The 22,681-nt window shown below is 39.2% G+C and overlaps 1 protein-coding gene across 3 annotated transcripts in view; it reads left to right on the forward strand.

Moving 5' to 3' along the window:
• The window catches only part of RCAN2 (regulator of calcineurin 2), a 263,810-nt gene that overhangs the window by 42,043 nt on the left and 199,086 nt on the right, over positions 1–22,681 (forward strand). The gene's annotated exons all lie outside the window — the stretch shown is intronic.

Below are 22,681 nucleotides of genomic sequence, written 5' to 3' on the forward strand. Positions count from 1 at the left end.
CACGACCTGGTCTCATTGTTCATTTGGGGCTAATGCCTTGCAGTCTTGAGAAATGTTTAGTTGGCTCTGTTTTTAGTATGCATGGAAGGATGAGAAAAGCCTGTTCTATATCAGCTGACATTGAAGGTCCACCTAACAAGGTTGCAGGTGAGACTGTTCAATCAGGTCTAGCTTTCTGCAATGTGTCAGGGCAGCTAACAAAACAAGCAGTCTTAAAGGAATATGGATTGTAGAAGAGTCCCCATAAGCAAGGAAGCAGATGTCTTAAACTCTTGACAATTTTTGTTTTGCCTTGTTCTGCTGAAAACATAATTTGCCTTTCTCAAAACAGCAGAAGGTCTCTTTCACTCCTGCTACTTTTGAAGTTTAATGGATGGCCTGAAAAGTGGCTTCTTAGTGACACAGGCCCACAGTGACTGCTAGAGATCATCTGGTTGTCCATCGGTGTCCTTTGTTCACTGACACAGTGGTGGGTACCGTCAACTATATGTTGTAAAACTTGAGTGACAAGAGTGACTCCTTGATTTAAAATGATTGGGGAATGAAGCTATGTATACATATTTTCTGCTTCCTCACTTTAGAAATAAAATTTGGTTTAGTATAAGTGTTTTTGGAAATCACCATAAATGTTCCATTAGGACATGCAAGTTTGTTGCAGATTTCTCTCACTGTTGAAGTCGGGTATCTGAATGGATCAAACTTTTCTTGGATGTAGATTCTTGCTTAAAGAGTCTGAGAGTGTTATAGGATCTGCTGTCATTCTCTGTTGTATAATATGGACAACATTTCCAGGAAAGAGTCTTTATTTTTCCTAAAATATATAGCTATGTGAGGATTTAGTATTGCTATTTTCACAAACTCTAGCCCTATCATTTGCTGGAGTCTCAGCTTTGTGTCTGAATACAATTCTGCCAAGTCTGGTTTCTGGGTTTTATTGTTTGTGTTGACAATTCTAATTGCTACAGAGAAAACTTTCTCAGAGGGCTGGGAATGGTCATTTGCAGTCATTTATAGATATTTTTATAATGGCACTTTGGAGTTGAAATGATGGGATGACAATAGCTTGAAACAAGAGGAACGATATGGATTAACATTTCAATGTTATGATCACCAAAATATTAAAATTAAGAAAGTGACACAAGATAGTCTGTTTTTTTGCAAGGATTCTTGGATTATGACCAGGTTATGATACATTGTAATTTATCCTGACCAAGTAATTTTTCAACAAGTGCTGATATGAAACTATGACATTTTCTCATTATGCATCTATTCATCTATGCATAATCTGGATTTTTCCTTCTAGATTTAATGGGAGTTTTGTTTCTTGTTTCACTAAATGCTTCATCATATAGATTCTTTGCCTTACAATGGGTTATATCCCAGTTCAATTTATGAGTTCAAAAGTTGAAAGTGCACTTAACACACCTAACCTAGCAAACTTCCATGGTTTAGCAACACAACACAGCAGGGGAGCAGTTATTTCCTCCTGATGGTTTCCAGGACTGGCTGAGAGCTGCCGTATCACGTGAGAGTATGGTATAGCTTGCTGTTAACCTGGACAAAGTTCAATGTTCAGACCTTGAACTATGGTTTTTGCTGAATACATGTGGCTTTTGCACCATTGTAAAGTTGAAAATCTGAAATAGGACTGTCTTAAATTGGGGACCGTATATAGATGGAGACACTAAAAGCTAGGAAGATGCTTTAGTAGAGCTAGGGTACAGATGATCAGCTGAGCCAGATTTGGGACATCCAGGGTAAGAACTTGCCCAGAGTTCATAGGGGTTTGCTTGTATCTATTTTGATGTTCTTATCTGTGATTGGATATTGGAGTGACCTGTTCTCATCCATTTTGTGTATAGAATTGGTATATAGCAATTTGAGAACTAACGTACAATTTTAAATGACCTTAGTAAAATATTGAGACAAAGTAAATAGAATATAGTGTAATGGAACAAACTTCAAATTACTGAGTTCTTTGTTTGCTAGCCAAGGAGGTCAATTTTATAACCAGGTAATATATACATAACTAAACTTATTAAACCATGCTGAAGTCTTTTTCCTTGGTGTGACATCATAGCCTCTAGTGTGGACAATTTCCAGGATATCAATAATATAATACAAATAGTTTTAGTTTAATTATAAATACATGGCTTATGAGTAGCAAAGTGAACTAATCAGATACCTCTTGAGTTGACAACAGTCACAAGATGTGATTCCTGGGACTCTAGTAAAAAGGCATTTGGTGCCTTGTGATTCATTTCACTGACATAGTTCATTTCTAAAATTGTGAACCTCTCAGTCTATCCTTTGACCTCCATTTTTCTCCATTATTTTAATGAAAGCTCCTTTCTTTTACCCTGTTTCTCCAGGATAGTCTTCTTACCAGCTCTGGATTTCATGAATATGAACTATGATGTCTGATGATGGTTTTCTTTCCCAAAGGGCGAGCATTTTAGGTACTCATGGGGAGGTATTTTTAAGTAGAGATGAGAATGAAAAAAATTTTCAATACTGCTTGTGCCTGTGAGCAAGGCCAGTCATAATTGTTCTTATACTGGCTCTGAGAAGAGGAATTCAGCAGCCTATAATAGTTTCAGGAGAATGATGTTTAGTATTCTCTTCACAGGGCTTGGCAGGTAGGTGATTGATTACTTAGCAGAAACCTGTTTGGCAGAATCCTTCTTTTTATTGAGTAACCTACTTTTGATTCATTGTGTGTTCATATTGATGTTTATTCCACTTGTTTCCATTAGTATAAATTATTACTTTCAAGCTCCTTAGTAAGGGAGGAATTAAAGCTTTTTTTTCTGATGATGGGAGGTGAATCTTGGAACAATCTCCCCTGTATTTCCCATGTGACTTAGGCATCTCTGTTAAGCTCTTCGTTTGTGGCATGACCGGAATGCACTGCCTTAGACCTCTCATAATCTAGTTCATGTCATGGGATACGATCTTTTGGTGATGGATGCTTCCCAGATTGATATTATGGTATGTTCATTACTGATATTTAAATTCAGAAATCTGACACTTAAGGTATATATTTAAGCAGCTTTGTTTAGGGTCATGTTCACTACAGTTTTCAGTTCGCATTCTGTGTGATTGCGTTTTGATTTGATGCTTTTGCAATGAGTGAGCACATACTTCAGCATGGCTTGTTGTGGTCCAGATGGTTGAGATTTGTTTATATAACACAAGGGGGTGGGGGGACTGGGGCTGGAGGAAATTGGCATCTGAAACCAATAAGTGCAGATTGCTGTTTGCATGCTACAGCTTGAAGTATAAATATTTTTGTAGGAAACATTTAAAACTGAGATCTTCAATGCATTTAATACTTAGAACGTTTTTAGTGCTCATTTTCCTTTAACATGCACCCCTGGTTGGCCCTCTGAATCCAACCTGACTGAGAAGTCACCTTGATACTGGTGACAGGATCGGCCCCATAGCACAGTGGCACTCATTCCCTAAAAAATAATAGTAAAGCAAAAACAATTTAAATAAGGAGTCTGAAAGATAACCTCCAAAATTATGAAATCATTAGGCTTAATAATAGCAACACAATGTAATTAATGAATAAATTTAATAAAAAAATAATAGCAAAACATCTGTATAGCCTGCAGCCAGATGCCACGTGCATTATGAATATTAAGTCCTTGAAAGAGGGCAACCCTACAAAGGTGGTGCCTTTTGCCATCTACTTCTTGAGCACATGATGAAATTGTATTTGCTGGAACCTGTTAAGTAGATCTGCCATTTATGTAGACGTGTCACTTCTAGGCTGACAATTGAAGCAATACAACTAGCCCCGGGAGAATATTATTTTCACCCTGTTCAGGAATTTATTGTGCTAGCCAGTTCCTATACAGGCAATTTGGGTCTCAGACAGAGTACAATGATGATATAGGGCAGTCCTTAGTAACCTAGGAGGGGCATATGATGCAACAATAAAACAAACTAAACCAATGAAAAACCTGTATTGCATCAGGTCCCTGGGATTTGGGAATGCACTATTATAATAGTCCTTCTTGGTTTATAGGTATGGAATCAAAATCCCATTTTTCAGAAGTGTATGCTAAGACAGAGGATGTTTGCCCATGATTTCTTTGATAGGAGAGGCTCAAGGACATGCAAATCTGTGTTGCTAAGTTGCAGAGTCCATGTTATTAAAAATTATGCAATACTGTCTTTTACTTAGAAATATTTATTGAAAACAGGCATGAACCTGGCCCTTGGGGAACAGTGGTGACCAAGATAGGCACTGAGTTTATTATGTACTGTGACAAAACGATTTCAAATAAGCAAACACATGATAAATATAATAAATGCAGTAGTAGCAGAACAAAAGAACATTTAATATTTTCAGCTATTGTCATTTCTGGGCACACATACACACACCCACCCATACATACACATGTGTAAGACTTTTTTCAAGGAGGGCATTTTTGCCATAATTTGAAGCATGTATTTTATGAAAATTAGGATCAAGTCAGAGACCTGGCTTCATGGCCTCCTAGCTTTGTGCTTCTCATAAGTGGGTCATCCCAATACAGGAAGTGATTTTACTATCCACACACATTTGTGCTTGATATGGCCCCCAAATAGGAACAAGTTCCTTGGCCTGGAACTCAACTGAGGAAAGTGGAATCTAGCTGACCTTTGCTTTACAGGCACCGTGAGAGCATCCTGAAAGATTTTTATAGCTAAATCCAACTATTTGTAGTTGTTTCTTCTTTCCATAGATAAGATTTACTTTTATTTTGGTTTGAAAGGGAACGTGGATATTCTCTTTGTACTTCATGGTGGCACGTCCACAATTTCATGAAATCTCTTGAGACATATTTTTTCATAATCTATTGTTTAAAAAAGAAATTTGGAAAGGGGAGGGGACAGCGAGAGAGAGAGAGAAACATGGGCGTCTTCCATCTGCTAACTCTCTGCCCTAATGTTCATAAAAGATGGGCTGGTCCGGACTAAAGTCAGGAACTTAGGACTCAATCCAGGTCTCCCACGTGGGTGGCATGGACCCATTTATTCTAAGTCATCACCTGACACCTCCAGGGTTCACATTAGCAAAAAGCTGACATTGGAAGTGGAGCTGGGATGCAAATCCATGCCTTCCGCTATGAGATGTGGGCCTCTTCACTAGCGTTATTGCTGTGTCAGATACCTGCCCCATATTCCATTTTTAGGTAAAGTTTTGCTGGGTTGAATTCATTCAAAATATGGCCTGAACTCCTTGTAGTATAAATATAAATCTATTTCTCTGCAGAAATGCTGCTTTAAATGCAAGTACTTCCCTCGACCTTGCAGCAGTTTTATACATTATGAGGCATATGTATTATATTAAAACTCCAAACCCTCAAATTCAGTGTCAAGCACATTAGACCCTAAGAGTTCTGGGAGTGGGCTGTGGATCTGTACAATTGAAATATGGTCATATATAGCATGTGTGTTAAAAAAAATCATCACTGAATTTTGAATTACCATCAACATGAACAAATATATTTTGCCCACAATAAGATACTCATGACTGTTTTCATTTTTAAGCAATTGATTTTTAATTGGCCAGAAATTACATATGTTCATTGTTAGCAACATGGTATTGAGTTAGTCAATATGTGTATTACTTTATATACTTCATATGATGAGAAAAACAAGCTTAATGATTTTGAAGAATTCAGTGTAATATTGTTTATAGTCGCCAAGTTGTACAATAACTCTTTGAAATTTTTCCTCCTAACTTATTGGAATGTTGTATCCTCACCTCAACATCACCATATACCATCCTGTATCCCAAACAGTCCCAGGTACTAACCATTCTGTCTTTGATTTTGTTACTTAACTTTTCCATAGTCTTGGTAAGTAAGATTGTACAGTAAAAAGGCACTTTAAAGTTTCATGAAAAAGTGAATTTAAAGATAAATTTATTTTCAGTGCAAAAACTTAAATGACTGAAGCTTTATTTTTTAACTTTGCATTTACCATGACATTTTTGAAGGCTCCTCATCTTTGTCTTTTTGTGCTTGGCATACTGGTATGCTTTCTGGGTTTATTCATGGTGTTGTAGGTGACAAGATTTCATTCTGTTTCTGAATAGTATTTTGTTAGTTTATAAACTATATTTTCTTTATCCATTCATGAGTGGGTGAAAACTTGGATGTTTCCATAGCTTAGCTATTGCTGATTACGTTATAATAAACCTGAGGGGGCAGTGTTTCGTCAATACACTATGTGCAGATTTTCAGATATATGCCCGACGGTGGGATTGCTGGGTCATACACTAGTTTTATGTTTGCTAATATGTATTTGAAAGGCAGAGTGACAGAGGTATGGCTGGGGGAGAAAAGAAGAGACAGACCTGCTGATTTACTCCCCCAGAGGGCAGCAACAGAGTTGAGCCAGTCTGCAGCAAGCAGCCTAAGAGCTGTCTCTGGATCTGCCTCACGAAATGGCAGGAATCTGAATACTTGAGTCTCTCTGGTTACACCTTAACAGGAAGCTGGATGGGAATTGGGGTAGCTGGGACTTAATCCCAGGCAACCTGATGTGGGATTCAGGTGTTTTAAGTGGTACCCCATAATATCTCTACCGTATTTTAACTTTCATTGAGAAACTTCCATGCTGTCATCTGTAATGACATTATTGGTTTATATTTCCACCAATGATGTTCCAGCATTCCCTTTTCCCCACATCATTTCTAATATTTTTTTCATGTTTTGTCTTTGGACGATAGCCATTCTAGTGGGTATGTGGTTACAGTTCATTGTGTTTTCAATTTGTGTTTCCATGATGTGTCACAACCGATCTGTCCCATCAGATCTGCTAATACAGTACCTAATAAATTTAGATTCTCTGATGTCATGTGCATATATTTTTGTGCTTAGTGCTTTCTTGCTAGTTGACTCATTTTACATCTTTTAATGACTGTTTCTTTCTAGAATTTTGACATCAAGTTTGTTGAATTAAATTTTTGCATTTTCTTGAAATTCTTTGAGCTTCCTTAATATGATCTTTTTTAAAGATTTATTCATTTTATTACAGCCAGATATACACAGAGGAGGAGAGACAGAGAGGAAGATCTTCCGTCCGATGATTCACTCCCCAAGTGAGCCGCAACGGGCCGGTGCTGCGCCGATCTGAAGCCGGGAACCAGGAACCTCTTCCGGGTCTCCCACGTGGATGCAGTATCCCAATGCATTGGGCCATCCTCAACTGCTTTCCCAGGCCAGAAGCAGGGAGCTTGATGGGAAGTGGAGCTGCCGGGATTAGAACGGGTGCCCATATGGGATCCCGGGGCTTTCAAGGCGAGGACTTTAGCCGCTAGGCCACACCGCCAGGCCCGCTTAAGATGATTTTTTTAAAAATTTATTTTTATTGCAAAATTACATATGCAGAAAGGAGGAGAAACAGAGAGGAAGATCTTCCATCCACTGATTTACTTCCCAAGCAAGCTGAGTCAATTCAAAGCCAGAAGCCTGGAGCCTCTTCCAGGTCTCCCACACAGGTGCAGGGACCCAAGCCTTTGGGCCATCCTCAGCTGCTTTCCCAGGCCAAAAGCAGGGAGCTGGATGGGAAGTGGGACCACAGGATCCTGGTGCATTCAAGGCGAAGACTTTAGCCACTAAGCCATGACACCAGGTTCAAGATGATAATTTTCAATTGTTTGTCAAACAGTTCCTAAAGCTCCATTTCTTGAGAGTCAATCACTGGTGCTTACTATTTTGATAGAATCATCTGGATTGTTCTTGTTCTTTGTGTTGGTGTCTGTGCAACTGAAAAATCAAGGACTTATTCTAGTATGCATAGACTAACTTTGGTTGTGGGTCTGCAGGAGATTGGGACTGTATGATCTGATTTGGAAAGTTGGGTTGCAGTGCCAGCCTGATGGTAGATCATCCTGGAACCAGGATGTGTCGGAGTGCTGACCTGACACCTGAGGTGAGGGTTGTCAACCTGACTCTGGGATAGGTCTGGGACTGTGCAGGCTGATGTGGCATTAGACTGGTCTGAAATTGGTAGGGGGTGGGGAGGATAGTACAACGTATCTTTAGAGATAAGGTGGCTTCTTGAAACCGGGCTGAGCACTGTACCTGGATCCTGCCTCTGTTTGCCCAAACCAAGCTCTGATCCTTGCTTAATCTCACCTTTGAAGGCCCATGGTTTGTAGTCTTTGGTTTTGAGCACTTGTCATTGCACATGTTGCCCAGAGCTTTTCAGCTTAGCTCCATCTGGTCTGAGCCCGTGGTAGAGCCATCGGCCTACTACATAGCTATTGCTCCATGCACACATCTGTCTTGACTCCAGGAACTTGTGTTGTAAGATACCTTCTATTAATCACTGACATATATTTTGTTTCTCTTTATTTTCCTCTGTAGACTCCGAGGTTTTTGGAGGTAGACAAAAGTTGTATTTTTAATTTGTATTTCCCAAAAATTTGCATTGTGCTTGACACATGGTAAGTGCTCCTTGAATAGTGAATGGGACCTTCATTTAAGTAGTGATTAAGACATAGAACATTGTATTTTCCAGTGTCAGGTGATTATTTAGACATATGGGACAGAAAAAGTGGGGATGCGTGACATTTAAATCCACTTGGTGACCCATGATGCCTCACTCTAATTTCAATCCTACTATGGAAATTAGGTTCTCAAAGCAAAGTTAGCTTCTCATCAGCCTCAAGTCACTGTCAGGGGATAGAGGAGCAAAGCTCCAGCAAATGTAAATGCATTGAATTCAAGTGATTCATGAAGTTAAGATGAAACATTCATGTTAATTAAACCTGTTTAATGTCATTTTATAAGTATTTGATATTTAAAAATTTTACAGAAGTGTCTTAGGCACATTTGCCTTCAAAATTACTCAGAGGAGAAGAAAAGGGAGGGGAAAAGATAAAAGGTAGCAATGAATACTAAAATCTAGTGCTTTGAAAGACCTTTGAAACCAGGCTTGGGATGGGGGGTAGTTTATGGCTGGTTGAAAAATCCATGCTAAGCATATGTAACGAGAGATGAGACCAAAGATACTAAAATAAATTGACTTATCACTGAAATGTGCTGAAAAATAGAAATGAAATGAGCTACAGTAAGTTGAGGGTGGGAAAATGATAACCAAGTTTTAATTTTAAGTATTAAAGCAAGTAATTGCTACATAGACATCAGACATTAAAGAACTGTGTGCCTGCTTCTCTTGTGCCATTCATTCTTTATTGATGAAAGTGACATTTGCATTGGTTGCTTTAAAGAATGTTTCAATTGGAAGACGTCTGCATTTTTGTGCTCTGTTTGTCCTGTTTTCTCCTTGCATGGTGACTGGGGACCGTAATTAGTCACTGCTAATCACTTGGGACACCTGCCAGATAAGAGGCTCAGTGTGGGGCCGATTTGAAAGCTACTGTAGGACATTCCCTGGAACCTTAACCTTTCTTGAAGTGACTAAAAGATTCCAGAAGCATATTTAGTTTGCTTCTCTGCAGTTCTGAGTGACCCCCTGAGACCTAAGAGCTTGACAAGCCACTCCAAATGTCCCACTTAACTACCTGGAAATAATTGTGGCAGTGGAAAGAATTCAACCTAGGGCACACAGAGTTGAGAGTCTGGTTTCTGTTCCATAGCGGGGATGAACATGCTGGTGATGACACCTGGGGATGAACAGCTGCCCTGTTCCATTTCAACTGTGATGATATTCATGAGGGACATGAAACTCCCTTTCCTTCTCTTAGAAAAATGAAGGACCTTAAAATCCAATTCATGTGGTTTACATCAAGGGCTGTTTCTAGTCTCTATTGTGACTCCTGACATTATTAAGCTGTACTCCACTGGACAGATGCAGTCTTTGAGGGTGCACTGGCTTGGGGAAGGAAGGCGACACTGTGAAGGTCATGTGATTTCTTCTAGGCTGCTGGGGTCTTTGCAGCCCTGAGCAGGAAGGTGTGGCTTGATCAGTGGAGAGCAAATTCCATCTCATCCTCTACCACCTACCCCGGTTAAGAGCCCATGTGCACAGCGATCACGATGGCCATGGTCATAATGAAATAATTTGTTTTCCAGTTTTATAAGATGGAGAAATGCAAATGTAACTATTGCATTCTGTTGCCTAAGTACATTTAAGAATGCTTTCAGAGACAGATCCTGGTAAAAGGATAAGAGAGCATTTTGTGAGCATTCCCTTACTCTCATCTGCTTAAGATGGCAAGGGCTTTCTCTTGTCACTCTCGGTTCCTTGATTCTGGTCTCAGCTTGGTGGGCATGACATTCTTGGCTGACTCAGAAAGTCAGGGAGGATTGATGTGATCTTTAGAACTGCACCAAGGTATCCTTCACAGCAGGCCTGACATTTAGCTTAATGGATGAGATCAGTGTGATATAGATGGGCTCAGCTCCCACGCCATTGACTTCATGTGATATTTACTCTGGGAGCGTGTTTGTTAGGCGCTACGTTCTCTTCCTCCCTCTCTCCTTCCTTCCCTCTCTCTCCCTTCCTCCATTCTTTCCTTCCTTCCTTCCTTTCTTCCCTTTTCTCTTTTTCTTTCTCTCATTTTCTTCCTTCCTTCCTTCTATAATACATAAACCTTCAACTGTACTTCCCTTCACTGGATAGATAGAACACAAAATTTGGTTGATTTCTGCTAATATTTTGAGATGTACTATGGATAGTTTACTGAGAATGTTGCCTCATTTAGCATGACTGCTGTTTTAAACATAAACATAATCTCTAGCAGTGTTTTGAGAGAGTGATCAAATGATCAGATATGACATAGTAAAGTTTCTATTAAACATGTTAAAACTTACCGTATACTTTGTTTAAAATACTAACTTTCCTTCCAGTAATTCCATATTATTTAGCCTGGCTTATTATTTATGCATAGACTATATAGTCATGTATTTGAGCTGCACAATTATGTGTCTTTTAAAAAAAGTTTATTTTTTTTAAATGACAAAATAACAGAAAGGAATTATAGGGGAGAGAATAAAGTGCAAAAGGATGATGTGGCAGGGGAATTTTATCTTCCACCTCCTGGTTCATTTCCCAGGTTGCTGGAATGTTCAGGGCTGAGCAAGGCCAAAGCTGGGAGTCAAGAACTTCATTCAGGCTTCTCATCTGGCAGCAGAGGCCCCAGTTCTTGGACCATCTTTAGCTGCCTTCCTGGACGCGTCAGCAAGGAGGAGGATCAGAAGCAGAACAAGGAGGACTCCAACTGGTGCTCCAATATGGGGAGTTTATGTTCCAAACTGCAGCTTAATCTATATCACAATGCCAGCCCCTGGTTACATGCCCTTTGGGAGGCAGAGCAAGCTTCTCCTTCTGGGTCCCACTGTCTTGAACTGGCACATGATACTGGCACTCAGGGGTGGCAGAAGAGCCACATTAAATGACTTTGGGCTCAGAAGTACTGGGGTACAAATTCTGCCTTCACTGTAGACTAGTTGTGTGATATTGCCCACCCTAATGTCTTTACCTCCCATTTCCCTCTTATCAAACGGGATTCACAGCAACTGCTTCATATGCTTGCCATGTGATTAAATGAGGGAAATAGACAGAGGTGGTAGCATAACACTAAACTTTTTGGTATATGTCAAATTCCTTTCTTGTTCTCCATGTTTTTCCTCTCCAGGCCACTCAAATCTGTGGCTATTTATCTTTGGTTAAAGGATGCAAGGCACTTTCCTAAAACCCAGGTGCTTTTTTAGGAACATGAAAACCTAAACAGTGCAGGTGCTGTAAAGTTGAAAAGAAGACGGAGGCAACTCATTGCAGAGTCATAATGAAGTTGTGCTTTTGTATTACACCCTTGAGTTTGAGGGAAATTTGATTTCAGTCTTTGTCACCAAGGAACTATTTTGGCATTTTTTTAAGACACTGTTTTTTTTTTTCCCACTGCTTCCTGCATAAGGTATGTGTGATACTTCTCTTTAAAGCTAGTGCCAGGAAAAGTTTGTTTTCTCTGGAGACCTATTTTTTTTTCTCATAAGGAGGATTGTGTAATTTACCAGTTCTGAGTTTAATAAAAGATCAGTTAATTGATTGGAAAGGCAGAGGAGAGGGAGAGATCTTGCTTCTACAGGTTCATTCTCCAAATGGCTACAATCAAGGGAGCTAGGTGGGCCAATGCCAGGACCAGGTGCTCCCTCTCGTCTTCCACATAGGTAGAGGACTCAGGTATTTAGGCTATCTTCTGCTGCTTTTCCAGGTACATTAACAGCAGCCTGAATTGGAAGCATAGCAACTGGGACTTGAACTAGACTAGCACTCTTGTGTGGGATGCTGGGCTTAGTCCTCTGCAGCACAGGGCCACATACTACCGTTTCTTTTTCCCTCGGCTTTCCGAAAGCTCACATTAATAAGTGATGTCCACAGCAGCTTTGTTTATTCTTACTGGTCCTGATACTTTAATTCCCTTATATTAACCCCATTCTGTGTAAATGTAATGTAAGTTGTTTTCCCAGGTTAGCTCATTAAACTTTGCTCAAGTTCTTATGAGTATTTTAATAATCATCCTTCAAAATGTATAGAGGCAGGCATTGGGCATTAAGAATTTACTTGGCATGTGTCTCAAATTCTAACTTAAGTAGGAGGAAAAAGAATCACCTAAGCAAGTCTATTATGTTTTATTTACAAATAGCATACACAGATTTTTGAGGAGCATTCTAAACTCACATTGTCTAGAACAGATTTTAAATATACTTAAGGAAAAATGTAACAACTGTGACCAACAGCATCTTCCACACACATGTCCAGCTCTCCATGTTTTTTTTAAAAGTACTGAGTCATGTAGTTATACCTTAAGGTGGATTTGAATTGTGGAAAACAAGTCTTTTAGATGAATGGTGCACTCGGGTAGATGACCAAGTGGAATGAAATAGTTTCTATTTAAAATCAACATGAGTATACACATCATACTGAGAAATAGCTACAAATAATAGCAGTAATTTTCTTTCGGAGTTTGGAAATAGCTTTGGGAATTTGAAAAATGCACAATGAAGCATTGCTGAAATAAAGTCATCTCTTTGAAAAGGAAAGAGTTGTATGTGAAAGCCTAGTGTACTTTATCAGAGAGGTGGTGTTTACCGTTATCATAACTTACTTAGGTCATGCCCAGCTTTATCTGCTCCACTCTTGTCTTGCTTTGTTCTTTGCTGAGGAGAACAGCCATGAAGAACAAACAGATCAGCTCTATGCATCGAGGAATTCTGTCCCCAGTTATATTACATGGTGTTAGAATTTTGGTACCTGGAGGTCAATCTGATTAAGAGTTCCCTGTTAGTAATATTATGTCCTAAGCTTAAGGTATACCCTAAGACATTCTACGTCCTGAGGTATACCCTGAGATACACAAAGCACCCAAGGAAAGATAGTGGCCCATAGAGACACTAACAAGGCAAAATGCATTGCAGCAATCAATCAACCCATCCAACTACCAGTTGTTGAAAATATCCCATGCCTTAAATATTGCTGTTGGTACTGGAGGTATAAAGATGAACAAGATCCAGACTTTTGTAAAGCATAATGTCCACTGGGATCTAATAATTATCATAAAAATTAGGTGAGGTGGATGGATGTCCTTGATGTTCCTTTCCTATTAAGCTTTTATTGTGAGCAGGAGGAGCCAAGTCCTTGATTGCCATCTTCCTCATGGTACACAGGGTGGTGCTCAGCTGTGTTTGCCTCCTTTCCATGGACAGGTACCTGCCTCTTTGTTGATGAAGTTGACAGTTCCCTTGTCTTTGCTGAGGCACCCATGGCCATGGCTGTGCCAGGGTTGGCTCATGGTCACCTTGTGACGCTTGTTGGAGCCTAATGGCCAGGGAATAAGGCAGAGCTGTGGCTACCACTCTTCAGTGACTATTGTGGTTGATGTTCTGGATTTTTTTTAAAGGATGTTCTTTATTTGGAAGGCATATAAACAGAGAAAAAGAGAAAGATCCTTAATCTGTTGATTTATTCTCCGCAATGGCCACAATGGCTGTAGCTGTGCTGATACTAAGCCAAAAGCCAGGAGTTTCTTCCTGCTCTCCCACACAGGTGCAGGTCTTAAGGACCTGGGTCATCCTCTGCTGCTTTTCTAGCCCATAAGCAAGAATTGGATTGGAAGTGGAGCAGGTGGGACATAAACCAGTGACCGTGTGAGATGCCAGTATGCCGATCTGGTTTTTTTTTTTTTTCTTTAATCGGACTTTGCACCTGCACAAGAGTCTGCTAAGGGACCCATTGTGTGAGGTAAAACATGCCGGCTGTGGTGACTTGAAGACAAGATTTTCCAGGCCTCCTCTTGTGTAACCAGCATTGTTGTCCTGTCTCACACGATGTGTGTGGAAAGGATGCCTGATGAGTGAGGGTGGCAGAGGAAAGAGCTGTCTTTGACTTTGGCAGGAGCTTCTTCTCCAACAAGTCAATCAAGCTACAGTGATAGGTGATGCCTACCAGGGGAGAGTTTCATATGTGACCCGCATGTTCTAATTTTCTCCTTCAGCATGCAAAATTCTCCTCAGAAGGTGAGCTGTGAGCTTGCTTATTTTAAAAACTGCAACCTGTGAGTAGAGGGTGTTCTTTGACAACGTGACATCACTGAAGCCTCTAGGTGTTGAGTCATCATTATTTTTAGGCAGCTCCAGGGTTTTTTTTTTTTTTTTTTTTTTCGTTGTTCTAAGAATAGCCCCTGGGCTGGACTCTACAGAAAGTCACCTCGGTAAAGATCCCATCAGCACTGAGCCGTTGGAATGGGACACCTTCTTAAATTGGAGGTTCAGGGTATACACTTTGTTATTTTATGCCCAAACCTTCTGGTTTCTAAGATTTTTTGTTTTTAGTAGTCAGCATGATGACTGTCAGTGGCTGTCAGTGAAGATGTTCAACTCTGTCAAAAATATTTTTTGCTGAAAAGAACAATTAAAATAATGACTGTGTAAAAAGTGTCCCCCCACAAAATCTCATAATCTAAACCTGTTTATTTGGCTTATGAATTTGTCACTTTTTAAAAGGATGTCAAGACACAGTTCTATGTTCTAAGTGGACTAAGTGACTCGAGATGACACATGGCAGGACTTGGGGTATGGATGATATTGGAAGCTAGGCAAATCAACCCAAAGCAGACAAATCCAATACCATTATAGCCTATGAAATTGAAATATAAACAGTATTGGAACTTGAATAAACAGAATAATAAAAATAATTTTACATGTGCGGGAATGGAACTTAATGGGACAGTGTGGAGGCTGGTTTTCCCACTGCCAATTAAGGGAGTATCCTAATAAGATCAGTTTATTACATGCATCACTTCTAAGCTCATTGGAGGATGAATGTTTCATGAGGATAGCCAAATGCTTTTCCTACTGAAGCACAAATGGAAGCAGCTGACTGGAATGAAATGAGACAGTTTAGTATTATATTACCGTGTGTCTTTTGTGTCTGAAGGTTTCAGAGGAGCAGTCACATGAAAAGACGAGTATGTGCTATGAAGGCAGGGCTTCCTTTGGGAACTGCTTGTTCTTTGGAATAATTTTGCTTTATTCAAGGTTGAAGAGACAAAAAGGGAAAGGAGATGATGAGGGAGGAGAAGGGTTGAATGGAGGATAGGACACAGAAAGGTGGGTAGAGACCCAACTACTTGAGCCATTGCCCCTTGCTTCCCAGTGTCTACACAGGCCTAGTGGTATCATTAGGCGCCAAACCAGGGATCAAACCCAGGTACTCTGATAGCAAATGTAAGCGTGTTATTTGGTTTTGATTCCTGGACCAGATGCCTACTCCTGGCTCTGCCTTCATTATCTAACAGCTCAATCTTTCTCTTAGCATGGGTTGTTCTGCTTTAACTAGTGAAGCTGATTAAGAAGTTCTCTAGCATGTTTCAGTCTAAAATCAAGTTCTACTCTGAATTGTGTGGCCATAGGCAACTTATTTAATCTTCTAAATCTGTTTCTCATCTATAAAACAGCATCATGTAACAGTGTTTATCTTATAGCTTTCTGTGAGATACAATTCATACGAGCTAATCCACATTGTTTTGATCATGGCAACTGCATATGTGGGCTAGCAGTGGTAATAATTTCTGCATCTTGCATCAGTTAAAATCCACATGAATCCTTTGCTTTCTTTACCTGTGGTTTTGTTTAATTCATCAAAAAGCCATTAACTGGTCATCTCCCACTGACTATTGTTACCACCTAAAGAGGACCTTCTAAATCTACTTGGGAGTGAAGGGGAGTGGCAAAGCAGGTGATTAACCAAGAAGTTCAGTCCCAAGAACCAGCCCAGAGGAAGGTCAGGTCTGTTTCCTATCTCCTCTGCTTCTGGTTTTTGGAACAGCTAGTACACTTATCCTTACAGCAGTAAGATGTTCATGCTGACTCCTCCTTCTGAGGCTGAATGGGAAGCTTCATTTTCCCATTATGTTAGATATTCAGCCAAAATGACTAGATGTAGCCATGTTCTCCCATATTAGCTGTATTGAACTTTAGTTATTGTTGAAACAATGTCCTTCAGAGTTTTCAGAAGAGACAAGTCTGTTTTCCATTCCCGTTTCATTTTTCTTTCTGTTTATCTTCTCATCAGTTTCCACAGAAAATTGGATTGGTTGGTCAAAGCTTCTTTGTGAGTAATTAAAGTCATTTCAGATTTCAATTTCAGGAAACAAAAGTAGACTGAATACAAGATAGTCTTCCCTGCTGCTGTCTCATCTCCAAGTGGGGGAATTTTGAGTATGTGTTAATTGTAACTGGCAATTTAAGCAGGTCCAATCACTTTAGAAGGAATTAACATTTACATTAGAAAGAGAAGGTAAATGAGAGCAGAGCCTTTTAAATATATGAATTTGATTTTTTTATATCATTAAGTACTTGAAGAGTTTTACTTATAAAGATTGTTCACTTCCTCCAAGCACTTTTTTTTTCTGAAGAAAACAGTACAGGAAGTGTCATAGGAAGAGAGCCAAATGAAAAGTGACATTTCTCTGGAAGAGAAACATAATAAAGAGGGTTTGAATGTATGTGGATGACTTTATTATGATTATTGTTTTATATGATGGCAGAGATTATTCTAAAATAAGTCTTTAGTGAACTTCAATCCATGCAGATAGAATCATAGCTAATACCATTTATGGTAACCTTTCAAAATTTCCTTTCTACAGATGGTCATTTGTTTCATACTAAATCTCATACAGCTCAAATTGTATGGATTTACATTACTGATCTATATAGGAATTTCAAGATTAATGGACATTACATTGCAGTAACATTTAATTATCAAAAATTGTTGCGAAGAATGGAAATAACATGGGACATGTCGAAGCTCTAGACCTTATTCTAGTTCAGAATTTCTTTGCCTTGAAAGTGCCATATTTTGGACTGAAAGTTTCTGTTTTAAGATTTATCTGAAAGACAGGATTGCCAAGAAAGAGGGGGAGACAAGAAAAGAGTTGTTTCATCCACTGATTTATTCTGCAAATGACTGTGATGGACAAGGCTGAAAGCAGGAGTCCAGAGCTGTTTCATGTCTTCCATGCGGGTGGCAGGGGTCTAAGCATTTTGGCCAGATGCTGCTTTCCCAGGAACGGTAGCAAGGGACTGGACTGGAAGTGAAGCAGGTGGGACTGAGGTACTGGTTGCACACAGGCTTCATGTGCTGTAGCCACCACACCAGCCTCAATTTATGCAGGTACCCTGTCATCAAAAGATGCTCAGTAGGCCTCCACCCATTAGACGCTGTGTCACACCATTCCATAAAGGATAACTAAAAATGTCCCCACAGACTGCGTGCTGTCTCTCTTCCTTACCCTCACTTCCCTGGGGGGTTGGGAGAGCAGGGACAGACAAAATTGCCCTGAATGAGAATCACTTTCCTGGGCAACAGAACTGAATCACAAGTTAGAGGAGCTGCCTGGACATTTCTTAGCACCTACTCTAGGGCCTCATCTTAATGGATATTAATCTTCTGAAAGATTAGCAAACACACATACACATGCAATTATAATTCAATTCTTTCCATTTCATCCTGGTTCTTTTCTTTCCTCCTTGCCTAATGAGAAGAATGAAACTCTTGAAGTCCTCTCCTTGTCAGCCTCTGGGGAACAGCTTCTGCTTTGCGTCTGGAGGCTCCTGAGAGTCAGGCCTCTGTGTAGTCCTTCCTCATTTCCCAAAAGCTAGCTTGAATATCTCCCAGGTGTGCTTTTCCATGGAGAAACTGCTGGAGACTACAGAACATGGATGTACCAGTGAGCTGACTTCTGTGACGTTGCCTGCCACACTGCTGTACTTACTGCATTCACACAGGACATCACACACTGTGGGAACCAGGGCAATTTAAGTTGTTGTTACAGAAGAAGTTGTTTATTGACTTATTGCTAGATCACATATCCATTTGATTAGGCTCAAAACTTTAATAATTTTGGTCACATTTGGTATCCTGGAATAGCAAGTTTCTTTGTCAGGTATATGTATGAATGGGACCCACAACACTAGGGTAATCACTGATCAGTATGCCAGTCACTTGGAGGACATTTTAACATTCCAAAGATGAGTCAAAGATCATGTAAGAGTCACGTGAATGCCTTTTGCTAGGTTTCAATAGTTACCCCGTGTTGTGAGTGCCATTTTACAGTTATCTATTAAAATGGATTCTTTCCAGTCAGCCAGTCTTATGTAGCATTTACCAACAGGACCTATCCATGATGTGAGCAATCTTAACTGTGCTTCTTCACATGGTGTATTAGTTTCCTCTTGCAAATTGTCACAGGCTTGTTACCTTAGTGTTCTGAAAGTCAGAGGTCCTAAGATGAAGTTGTCAGAAATACTGTGCTCCTTTTGAAGGCTCCTGGACAATTCTTTTCTGTGGCTTTTTTCTATTTTCTTAGGGTTGCCTGTGTTCTTCAGTCTGCGACCCCTTTCTCCAATGTCAAAGCCAGCAAAGCAGATTTTCAGAACTTCCCTCTGACTCTTTTTTCTACCATCACCACTCTGACACTTCCATCTCCCTTTTATAAGTAGTCATGTACCTGCATTGGTTCCACCTGTGTTGTACTCTCATCTAAGTCTTTCATGTAATAACATATGTAATGTCCCATTTCCAGGAAGATAGCATGCTTGTAGATTTTCAGGAGAGAGATTGAAGTAGTTTGAATATCACACCTTAAAGTTGCAAACCAGCATCCTACAGATAACACTGTCATGAATTTCTCTAGATTTGGGAATAGGGACCAGTCTTAGGATCATGCATGGAAAACTGCATTCCCTCTTCCACAGTTTAACTTCTATCACTAGATTTTTAGCATTACATAAATGATCACTTGGAATTTGACATATCTTTTTATTAATCTACTTATGACACACAGAGTAAAGAAGCTACCCATAATCATGTAGAATATTCTGATAACTTAGGACTTTAATTAGTGATTTATGATGGGTTTTCCACACGCCAAATAAATTAATATGTATACTTAAAATTCAGACGCAATCTTTCAAAATATTACAAGAAGCATTTCTGTTTTCTCATTCAAGTTAATTAACTTGAATGTTCTGACTTCTCATGAAATAGGGGGTGAAGTTTTAAAACCAGATTAATTACTCGGTGTGCCATTTGTTATCAGAAATAAGGACTTTTGAATTGCTACAGTAAGTGCCTAAGTGTTATGCTGGTTGAGAGTTAGTGAACACCTTAGCTAAGTCTGCTGGCAACTGGTTATTTTGAAGTTTCCTGCTTGGAAAGAGAATTGTTTTTAAGAACTGATAGTTCTTAATGACACTAACAAAATAGCATCCAGTTGTAGTTAGAACTTACACGAAGTAGTTTTAATAATAACTTAAGTCTTCATAGACTCCTAAAGGTTCAGTTAAAGGTTGCAAATAGAGAACAGAAAGAATGGCAAATAGTTTAATAGTAGGAAAATGGAGTAACGAGCAGTTGAAATAATTTACTGTCCCTTATCTACATCAGTTATGATATTCTTATCTTCTATTACATTGGGTTTTCTATTTTATTTTGAACACGACTGTCATGATTCCTATATGTGCAGTTTATAGTATAAAATCAATAAGTATTAGATAATTTCCCCCTATTTTAGTTGGAAATGAAATAAAATTATCCTGATATTGTACTAAACCCATTTTAAATTGTCAGATTGCATAAATATATGTGCCCTAGAACCTGTCTTTTCCCCCTTTCTAACTTTTGAATTACTGATGGGTTAAAATGAAAGGAAATCAGTTAATACTTATGTATGGTCTCATGAAGATATTCATGTTTGTACTTACAGATTTAGAGAATAATTTGAACAATATCACATGAACCACTTTGTCCCTAGGATGAATATTTGAGTTGCCCTAACCCTTCAGAGCATCATGGGGACATTAGAGTTACCCCCAGACTTCACTATTCTTCACTATGCTAACCAGGACAACATGTTGACTCTATTAGATTCTCTGTGAATTTATTGAGGATAATATATATTATGCAATTATTTGGTATCCATTTATTTTTGTCTCTAGAGTTTTTATTAGTAATTAAAGCCATTGGTTTTGTTTGTTTTGCTTTATTTAAGAGATCTTGCCCATTACGTGGAAGTCAACTAGGGAGATAAAAGTGCACACACTTACACATGCACACACAATGCTGGGAAGAGAATGAGAAGAAAATTGCTTCGCTGGTGCTTGAACTTTGCAGATGAAAGTTCTTCCAGGAGTACCTCCTGCTTCTGTATTGTGCTTCTTTGCTCGTTAATTATTGACACCAGCCATATTCTTCCCTGCCAGAGATCACTTTCCTGATGGATGACATCTGGGGCCCTTCCACACAGAAGTATTTTAAAGGCTGTATTAGGGAAAACCATTTCTTTCTTCTTCCCCTCCCTCAATTTTTAATAACCCTTGAAATCTGCAGCTAATAGCCTCCCTCGATTCCATGTCTGTTATTTCCAATTCCATTTTCTTGGCACAAGTGTGCTAAGAATTTGCCATGAGCATTCCCTTTGAAGAAAGAAATCTTTCATTTCTCAGTGAGAATGGATAAATCTGGAGGATTGTATATCCAGACTCCCCATAAGAAAACAAGTTTTAAACCAAATTATGAGGATTAGGAGGATTGAATGAAACTGTAAATGTGACTGCAGTTTCATGGATGCATTTCCCCCAAACACTCTTTATTCTCGCCGTAAGCAATTTTACCTAAGTTTTTCAGTTGCTACCTGGGCGCTAATCATTTCACACTTTCTAATCCTGATTGAAACAACTTCTCTGAACACAAAAATAATGTGCATTTTGAAGAAAGTATGCATGAATTCAAAATTTTATTTGCAGTAAACTTACTTTAGCTGCATTTCTCAAAGTTTTTGAAATGTTTTCATATAAGAAGATAATGTCTGTGTGGTGGAAAGAAATGGAAAGGAGATATTACCTGTCAAGAGATTTCAATGTATTTTGAGAAAGAAGCAGAGAGTAACTGGTTCAATAACATGAAGAGAATTATCAGCTAGAATACCTCTGTGAGGGACGACCTACTAAAAAGCACAGAAGTTCTGGGCTTGATCCAAAGAAGGATATACATGAGCTGCATGGCTGAAAAGGGGAATATATTGAAAATTTGGTCATCTTCCCGTGGGCCCTGAATACTCATAGCTGGGTCATGACTTGCCAGGCTGGAGATAAGAAATTATTTTTCTGGAAATTCTAAGCCATTGCTCCAGAAAAATCTCTAATTGTCTCATCTATTCATTTAGTCAGCATATTATGTTCTTGTCATTGTTCAAAGCACTAGGAATGAGACACAAATGATTTTACCATCCATGGAGCTTATCTTCTCGTGGGTAGAGATGAAAAATTAACAAGTAGGAAAATGTACATAACATATATATATACACATATCACATACAACATATAGTATATAATGCAATTTTTAAGGGGAATGTATGCTATAAGATGACACTAAAGTGGACTTTTTTCTTGCATCACTTTCATCTTTGCTCAGGAAGAAAAAGTCTCTGTTAGAACCATCTCCATTTACCCCTTATGAGCCTTCATTCACCTCTCTCAGTGGCCAGTATACCTAGAGCAAAGGAAGCTGAAAATACAGGCACCAACAGAAGATTGATATAGCCAGGCCAGGCTTAGCTTTAGCAGCAGGTTCATGTTGTAACTACGTTGTAGTACTGAGTCAAGCAGGGTCCTTTTTTTCAAGGGGGAATAAAACAGTATCATATTTGGAATCAAACAGCAATGTCTTCCGTAGACCTATGCTTGGATTGTGTACAATCTTGAATGGTTCATTTGTTGGCATTCTCACTTCTCTCAAAAATCAAGGGCCTAATTATCACCATCTATCAATATAGGTGTATTGTATTCAAGACCATGTAAGTTAGGAAGCTGAATCAAGGAAGCAGGATGTTAGAAAGTATTCTGCTGTATTTTTATGTTAATTTATGTATTTGAAAGGTAGAGCAACAGGGAGAGGAAAAGACATATCTTCCTCTTGTTGCTAGCTGTAACATCCAGGAACTCTATCCTGGTCTTCCACATGTATGGAAGGAATCCAGCTACTTGGGTCGCCTTATTTTTCCTTTACTTGTGCATTAGCAGGAAGCTGTATTGGGAATGGAAGAGTCAGGACTTGAATCGGCACTCCAATATGGGATCGTGATGGCTTAACCCACTGTGCCATAGCACTGGTCCCCGATCTACTATGTTTTATCTGATGGATATGCTAT

Source organism: Ochotona princeps, chromosome 1 (assembly GCF_030435755.1).
Source record: "Ochotona princeps isolate mOchPri1 chromosome 1, mOchPri1.hap1, whole genome shotgun sequence".
Taxonomy (NCBI): domain Eukaryota; kingdom Metazoa; phylum Chordata; class Mammalia; order Lagomorpha; family Ochotonidae; genus Ochotona; species Ochotona princeps.